Raw genomic sequence first — 9,989 nt, 5'->3', positions numbered from 1 at the left:
AATTTTGTTGTACAATAATTAGTCCCGCAGACTTCATTTTTGCACCACGGCTAGGGTTGCTGGAAGAAATCTCTTATAGAGATAAGCTCACCTTTGTATTATGTCCATTGTAACGTGTGTTTTATGTGTCTTTTCTTTGTACAATAAAGAATATAAAACATACATAATTTTTATTATTTTACGATTTTGTTTTACATTAACATTATAACTGCCGTTTCGTTTCATATTTGACCGGTGGTAGTAACTCAAGGGGAAAACAATTCAGAGGTTGATTGTTCGAATAGGATTGTGACTCCACAGAGATTCGATATTCAAAATCAAAAACATATCAATGTTGACACAATGGCTTTCTACATAAAACATTGCCTAATGGACTTTGGATCGCTCTTATTGCATAAAGTTGAATTGAAATCTTAGTATCAAGCTCGTTCTTGACTCCGTTTACACAAATTTTTATGTAGTACTTAACTTGGTATTGAGGGAATAAATTGCAGTTTGTCCTGTACGCAATAACGACTTCAAACTTATGCAAGGCCAGTGACACAATGAGCGGATTGATTACGTGTAATTTATTGCTCACTGAATTAGGTTCCATAAGTCATAAAACACCACCATTAACCAACCGATACGTGGTACTCAATAGAGTACCTGTCTATTAAATAACATGTCATACAGGGTTACAAAGAAAATGTGACCTTAATTTTTGCAGGTGATCGTACTCATAACATCAAACTACTTTATTGTTATTTATTTATATTTGGGAAATTAATAGCTCAAGTCACATTGATGTAGTGACAATAAACAAAGATAGGTACACAGTAGTAACTTAAAAAAATAAAAATAAGTGTTTGTTTAAAATGCGTGTGTGTGTGTGCGTGCACACACACTCACACTTAAATAATTACTTAAAAAATTTATTTATTTATTTGTTTGTTTGTTTGTTTTTCGTTTATTTGTTTCTTTGTTGTTTGTTTGTTAGTTACTTACTTACTTACTAACCTATTTATTTGTTTATTTATTTATTTCTTTCTTTCTTTCTTTCTTTCTTTATTTATTTACACAAAATGACAGTTCGCAAACCATGTACAATACTTAAAAATTAATTTAATACTACAACACTCTTTACCTTGGATCAGATGACAATTGTGCACAACGTTGAAATGAAACAGACTTTGTCAAATATTCTATTTAAAAATGAAAATGCACGTTTATAAAATTCAAAAAGTTTGAGCAAACCATAAATTAAAAATCTACAAATAATCTCAGTACAGAGTACTAAAAAAACCGATCTGAGAAGTACGTGGAATTACATCTACTTGCCAAGTTTTTTTTAAATCGGTTACCGGAATGTAATAAGATTTAGGCGCTATTTATAAAAATTAATCTTCATGTGTGACCAGCCACTCTTAGGGTCGTATTCCAGAACTCTACTCAATACTCAAGTCATGACTTGAGTATTGCAGTGAGGACTGAAAATCATACTCAAGTCCTTGCCATTAGCGTCGTATCCAGTGCTTGAAATCATACTCAAGTCTGCTCAAATCCTGACTTGAGCATTGAGTAGAGTTCTGGAATGCGATTTTCTTTAAAATTAAATGGGACCACTATGGAGGTACCCTCTTCCCAACAAAAAAAGAATCGTTATGGCGAAACATACATAAAAAAAAACATACAATCGATTCGAGAACCTCCTCCTTTTTCTGAAATCGGTTAAAAAATAAGCAAAATGAACGCCTATATGAAAATGAACCTAGTTTTGAGATCTTATAAACGCTATAAATTATTTTAAAAATTGGTGGAATATATCTACCTCCGTGCTAACCTTATTATAATTCCTGCACATACGAAATAACGGATCATTGTACGACACGTTGTATGTCGTTAGTGGCACATAAAAAAGTTTTTGCGTGCGGTATCTTCTAATCATAATCCCAGCCCGATCTAACAATTCACTAGCATCCCACACAGAGTTACCCAAATTACATAACACGGCAAAGCTGTGCGAAGAGCGTCTACTCTCTAAGGTGTCAATTTAAAAATACCTTAACCTATCTTCGTATAATGAGAGCCTACGTCTTAAACCCATTTTCGTGCTTAAATGTCTCAAGAAACGCTTCCACATTTATGTCGATCGTAATACTGAGACCAAATCACTGAAGAATACTTCAACACACTTCGAATTAATGCATTATATAAAATAACAATGCTGCATGGATCTCAATGGCCGCATAGACCACATTAGAAAACCCATAATTTCATTGCACTTTGACACTATATAGTCATAATGCTGTCTAAAAGAGAGACTGGACTCAATCCACACTCCCAGATATTTTATTACTGTCTCATGTTTTAATGTGAGTTACTGCGTTCCCGTCTTGAAGCTGGCACATAGGACTAATTAATACACCAGCACCCTTACGCTTTCACAAGGACCTCTACGGGTACTAGTTTGACGAGCCCTTCTACGTAAAGAATCGTAAATCCAAATTCACAACTTTGCAGGGGAACGGAATATTGACTGAAATGATCTAACACCTGCAATTCTTGTGGTTTTTTTTAAACGCACACACTCAGAGTCCCGCGCTATGGAAACCCTGTATCGCGGGTGCGGTGGACACATGTATTGACAACCACAAATTACACCTAAACTCGGGTGCAAAAAATAAATGTAGCCCATACAAATATTTCTCCCGGCCGGGGAATCGTACCCAGGACCTCTGCGTCGTTGCCCACTATGGTAACCGTTCGGCCACAGAGGCAGATAAGTGTTACATTTAATATTATGTAGGCATTCTTTAATATTCTTTATTTTAGACCTACATAAATAAAATGATTTATGAAAAAATGCACACCTATTTTTGTGGCTTAGTATAGATTACGTAGGAAGAGTCGATGTATGCTTCTATTTAATATACTTATGTTTGTAAAATATATAATAATTAAAAAATCATATACTTCCAAATACACTCATCTTCACGCAGTGCATACTTTCTGATGTTTCTATTACAACTGAACCGCTCCAACGTCAATTACTTCCAAGGAATTTGGTCTGAACCCTGCCAAAATATATAAACATGTTGTGTGACATGTTAATCGGCAATAGTTAACGTCGTACTATTAATGTAATAATAATATTAAAAATATTTTTTGCTGTAAATTGCATGAGAATTAGAATAAGATTATGACAGCACTGGCATGTTCTCTGGAATAAAAGTCCTAAAATTAAATGAAGATAAAAAAACAATGCATAGATACTACAAAGGGTTCAATGTGAACGAAAGTTTCTTTTTCTGAAGGCTCATTTACACCTTGCCTGCTATTTTGCGATGTGTTGTCGAGGCTACACGATTAGCAAACTCCAATTTAGCACGACGTTTAGAGGTAATGTCAATATGTATATGTTAATAACCTATGTAGACTCCATCACAAGTTACATAATCTGTCGCTTTGTAAATGGGGCAAGGTACATTTTCAACTAAGAATTTTGACACTTTAGGAGGGGCCCTTCGCAGTTTTTTTTTATAATATCAAGTGACGGGACGAACAAGTCGTGTGCCTGATGGTAAGCTACACGTTTAAATAAAAAAAAAATTAAATCTCAAAGATCTGAGGAGCACTGCCCCTGCGCCCCATAATCCTGAGACATAAGTTGACAAGTCCCATGTGCCTGTAATTTCACCAGCACCCTTACCCTTCAAAACCGGAACACATTAATGCTAACACTGCTTGCACTTACTGCTTTGCGGCAGAAATAGGTAAGGTGGCAGTACTTCCCTACTAACAGTTTACATTAACATTAATAAGACATGAATTGTAGGTACTGTACTTACTCAATCTCAAACTCAAATCATGCTTATTTCATAGGTAAGCAAATTACGCTTAAAATCGTCGTATTGATTAAACTCTACTGCTCATTCGTAAGGCAGATTCCCCTGAGAAGAATGAGCAAGAAACTCTAGGGGTTGCTCTTTGCAAATATACATTCGTACACGTTTATTATTTACTATATTTATTTCAACTATCTTAGATCGAGACAGGCACAAACACGCGGCGCCGTGTGAGACAAGGATATTGTCTAAGGAAAGTGTTACACGATAGGATTATAGTACCTACTTTATCCGATCATAAAATATAAAATGCTGAAAATAGGCTTAAACGAAATATGTAAGAATAAAATATCTAACTTTGTATATAACTTTTATATGGAAATATTTCTACAGAGAACCTACTACATTTTGGTTTTTAACTGAAGCCATAATAATTATTACACTCATATTTTTCTCAAAATTTGCAAATTTCCCAGCGGTTTAATGACACACCGGGACAGCGGGCGGCGCGCTGTCCCGTTGTTGGACCTGTGTCACATTTTCTCCGCCTGTTCTTGTTGAATTCATATTAATTACGTAATAGGTGTAAAAGTACCTGGCTGAGTGAAAAAAATTTCATAAGTTCCTCGCAGATGGCGCTACGGCAAAAAAGCCATTTGAACCCAATAGATACAACGACCTGCAACAAGCACAATGAAAAGAACGCATTTAAAAAGAATTTTTATTATTATGGATAAAAAGATCGGACAAATATGAAGAAAAATTCCTTCGATCTGGATTCGACCTTGCGTCTGTTGCCTCAACTTGGCTACCGCTCTTACCAACTAAGTAGCCAATCAAGGCAGCAGATCTTACGACTGTCCCTGTTTGCGTGTCACAGATATTTGTATTATTTTCAACAAGAAGACTGTAGTGTAAGTGCTACCTACAGCAATTAACTAACAGAAAGTAAAGTAACACTGTACGTCTGTATTATTTCTTATAGTTATATAATTCGATGAATATGGTAATTGATGTGTAAGTAAACCGGAGATGACTGACTGTTTGAGTCAGTCCCGTTTATGGGCTTTAACATAAACCATATTGACCTATTGTACACTTGAGCCGTAAAAATTGATACGTCATTGCCATATTGTACCATCACAATAGCGTAGGTACTTAGAATTTTAGTAGCAATAGAGCTGTGAAAGAGTTCGTCCAGGGAAATACTTGCACCTTACCTACGAGAGTGGGTGAAAAGTAATATTTTTTGACTATTTCTAATTTAAAAATAACACTGGCCACTATTGTGACGTATTCGATGTTAGATCTTTTTTTAAAATTAGCGACACTTTTTTGTTTACGTTTCGTTTTGTGTGGACAACATATTGGTAGAAAATGATAGATTATTAAAATAAAAATATAGCAAATTTATCTTAATGAGCGCTGGAGTCTGTACTAGGTTAGATACTTATAAATTAAAAAAATTCCAATAGTACCGTTTTGACTAAAAGCAAAAATATAATTAATAGATTAAAGTGGTTCCACATACCAAAATAGCTGTTACATAAAATTAAATAATACTCTATTACATAATTTAAAAGTAACAACAAAAATGTAACAGGTTCTAGGAAGTACGTAGTAAGTGTTCTAAAAAAAGAATAAGTAGGTTAGATTAGGTTTTTTGTGAACAGGAAAGTAGGCAAGTAAGATAAAGCAATTTAGCAAGATGGTGAAATGAGAAAAACGTAAGCGAATCACAATCGTGGCGTTTCAGATGCGAACGTTCGAGATCATTTGAAAAACGCAATACGCTTTGATACTAGTACGAAAGAGAGAATATTTTTATATTTCGCTCCCGTGGTATAACAAGGCCACATCTGCAAAATTACTACTTTTCCGGGGAGAGGTTTAAAGACTATACGAACGAAATTAGTCGATAACTTTTTTATGCTTAAGAGAGTTGTAAAATTGCATTTATGCGTGCTTTATTTCGTGAAGTTCGTGTTTTTTTATGACTTTCTTGTGATAAAAGCACTTTTAACGTATGATCACGTGAGGTTTTGTTATATCAAGTGCACGATTTTATACTCGTTGTAGTGTGTCCTAATGAGAAGTATAGTGAAGTTGACGTCATAATGAAACCTGTATGTAGGAGAAAAGCCACCAAAAGCGACACCTGCCCAACGTTGTGACCTGTGCTTTGAGGGCGATACTTTCTGTTACATATAGGATCAAAGGGCCTCAAAGACCGTTTACACTGGGCCAATCGACGAGCCATTCCATTAAGCCAAGCCATTATTGGCGTCGTATACATAGAGACAGTCCATTGTAGAGTATCTCCAGACCAGTGATAAAGATAATCCACTAAATTAGAACGATTTCTAATTTTTCAGGCTAATACCTTCCCCCACCACACGTGCATTGAATTGGCTCATGTAATGGCCTTGTGTGAATGTGTATCCTGAGTCACTGCACTATTTTGCCTAGCCGTTTAATAAAGAAACTTATTGTAGTGTAGATGGACGTTACGAATTTTTCACTCATCGAGTATATAACCAGAAATAGAGACGAAATGTCATTTAATTTGTTTGAAAACTATTCTGCCATAACATTACTGTGACAACTGCGCTCCGATTGGCTAGCCCGAGTTCGAAACAATTGACGGGTGTCGTCAACTGTTTCACTTCAAATCGACCAGTAAACTTGAGCTTTGCTATAATGGACGAACATTGCAAAATTTCTTATTTAATATTTAATTACAGACGAAATGTGATTTGTTTTGTAATTACATGTTTTGCTGTTTTTCCCACACCACCGGACAGAACAGCACGGCATTGTTAGAGATATTATCTTTATTACAATCAATACAGAATATTTTTTGGAATATACGGAGACGTACACGCAGGTCAGTAGTTGGCCTGTCTATATTTCAGTGCAAACGAGAGTTGATATTTATAAGTGCTGTATCGCTAATGTGTTACCAGGAATACATGACCCTTATTTCGTCTCTATTTCTGTTTATATAGGTATTCGATGTTTTCACTAGACTGGCTCATTGTCTTGGCTTTCTGAATGGCTCGTCAATCGGCCCCGAGTAAATGGGCCACTAAGGCGCCTTCAAATTAGATGCCGCCGCGTGTCTGTAGCGTTTTTAAATCATAGTGTGTATGTGGTTCGTGAGCTGGCCGCGAGCGGAACGCGTGCGGTTCGCAGTGAGTCGACGATAACCTCCGGTACTCATTCTAGCGAGTGAAGACTGTTTTACGCGTACACACTAGAACCTCATTACTGTATCTGCCACGTTACAGTTACAACTCGCTAATGCGTACTCGGCTTTAGGTTTTCGCGATTGTTACACATTGAAAATTATAGGTATGATTTTTTCGTAACTAAAACGCGTATATTTAAACCGTTTACACCATTTATTTATCGCACGCAATAATACAAAACATATCTTATAACAACAAATAAATAAAAAAAACTAGGGAACAACAACAGTGTGTGGAAGGAACAGACTCAGTTTAATCCTTGTCTTGTTGACACATTGTTTTTATAACATAACCAGTTCACTAACACCACTGTCACGATAAACATCGAATATTATTCCTATAACATTTAATAAATTTGTTTTTGGAAGAACTAAAACTTTGGTTTGTTCGAAAAAACACAAATACGCACGATTTAGATCAGAAAAAATCATTTCATTTCCAACTTAAGTTATAAATTCAACTCTATGCTGTTGGCGATAAGAGCAGTCCAAACTGTTAAGCTTGACTTGATGGTACCTAAGAGCTAGAAGTTCTTAGCGTTTTTTTAACCGCTGCGTTTGTTAAACAAGTCATATTTAAGGGCTAATGGGCCAGTCGGTCAGGTGGGTGTGTTTATATAACGTTCTAGTTTCGGATGGCATTTCGCAAGATGAGGCTGTACTGTGGTTTGAGGTTGATATGTAATAATAAAATATAAGAGTGAGTAGTGAGTTTCTAACTTACCTGCTTGTTTTTTTTAGTACTTGTTAAGATTAGAATTGTATAATAACAAGTGATAGGACGAACAAGTCGTGTGCGTGGTGTTAAGCGACACGCCTGTCCGTAGCAGTTGTGGTGCCACTCAGAGCTTTAAATAGCAAAGATGTCACATTCCGCGAAATAAAAATAACCTAATACAAGCGATGACTAAATTGAATATACATAGTTCCGGACCTCATCCTATGTCAATAAAAATCTATAATAAATTCCCAGAATATTTAAAATCAAAATCAAACGTAAACAAATTCACAAATATATTCAAAAAACTATTAATTTCTAAAAGCTATTACGATGTCGACGAGTATTTCCAACATAACATAAAAGTGATGTCTGCCGCTCCCTTTTCTATGTTGCGATGCCCTGACAAAGTGCATGTTTATTGTTAGTGTATAAGTATATTCATAACTATATTTTTGTAACGACAAAACATGTAAAGCACTTATAAATAAATAAGATCTGAGAGACACTGCCACTGCGCCTGTCACCTTGAGGCATAAGTTGATGAGTCCTATAATATAATGTGCCTTGTGATGTGTGATTTTCACCATAGTTTCTTGTTTCCGTACCTTTGTAGGACAACAAGTTCTATATCAATTTGCAAGTATTTAATACACTTTAGGCAATCATGACAAACATTTAGTACAGAATAGTTTTAAAAAGTTACAATCGAAAATATGCTGGTAAAACGTGTGCTCGCGCCATGTTTTTTTCTCAACCCGATGTTATGCGGCGAGTCGCGACGCGAGCCGAGGGTTCCTCCATACCCTCCCAGGTGGAGCCACCAATAGCTTGTTATTTCACCAGCACTCACCTTTTATAATAGTAGTACTAATAATAAATATACGTCATTAAAATCACCCGTTATCCCAAAGGCAAAATATTATTAATACTTGTGAATTTCAGTTTCCTCTGCTACGATTGTGGCCGAACGGTTACAATGCTCGTGAGGCAACAAAAGCCGGGAGAAATATTTGTATGGCCTACATTTATTCTCCAGTGAGTTTGGGTGTAATTTGTGATTGTCTATCTTTGTGTCTATGCCCCCGCAAAATAGGGGTTGCCCTAGTGCGGGGCCTAAAAATATACAATACTCATATTTTTAACATCGACAAAAAATGACGATTGCGTTGATTTTGCTTAGCTATTGTTAAACTGAAAGTAAATAATATATTAAAAAACCGATCAGAGGGAGTTGTAGATTTCATTTTGTGGATTCCAGATATCTCAATAACTCAGTTCCGATAAAAAGTCGATTAAGTTAGTTATGATAAGGAGGGTTGTATTTATAACCTGATACACAACGTCCAAATTTCAGTCTTCAAAACTTGCAAGAAAATAAAAGCAAGATAACACAGCGAGTGTGAGTCATTCGACCTCGTTGCATGTAGCGATTGTTCATACTTTCACTGACTGAATTTTATACACAATTGTTATAGAGCAGAACTTCCAGCGCTCTATGTTGTAGATCAGAGGTTCTGAAACTTTTTGTCTCGTACACAATTTGCCAAACTTTTCTATTTTGCATAGATATCCTCCTTTTGTTTACGGGGGGGAAATCTTTATAGATACCCCTGAGCCCAGGGAGACTCAGGGGTTATGTGGGGACTCTCCCTCCATACTGGAGGGCCTACCCCACTAAAACCCCTCCCCCGGGTTTACCCCCAGCCTTTCCAATATGGATTTAAAAAAAATGTAATATTGTGATGTAATGTAATAATAAATGTAATTTAATATTAACACATTTAAAAATAAGTTAAAACAATTTCTCATCAAAAAGCATACTATTCTTTAAACGAATTTCTCACTGAAAAATAAGTCATGACTTACGGAAAGCTCACGTCGATCTCTTTTTAACCAACTTCAAAAAAGGAGGAGGTTTTCAATTTGACTGCATGTGTTTTTTGTATGTAAGTTACGCGATATATCCGGTATCTGTGAACCTATTTTCATTATTCTTTTTTTGTTGGATAGATGTTGGATACCTCCTTAGTGGTCCCATTTAATTTTGAAGAAAATCATCCACCCCTAAGGTTGGCTGTTCACGCATGAAGATTCATTTTTATAAATAGCGCCTAAATTTTATTATAAGGAGCAATTATTCTAATGGTTGATTTTGCTATTCTCCAATTCAATGCGTTTTTCTCTCTCAATG

This window comes from Hyposmocoma kahamanoa, unplaced genomic scaffold (genome assembly GCF_003589595.1).
Source record: "Hyposmocoma kahamanoa isolate Upper Pololo Valley unplaced genomic scaffold, ASM358959v1 116, whole genome shotgun sequence".
NCBI lineage: Eukaryota > Metazoa > Arthropoda > Insecta > Lepidoptera > Cosmopterigidae > Hyposmocoma > Hyposmocoma kahamanoa.
Note: the sequence above shows the minus strand (reverse complement) of the source record.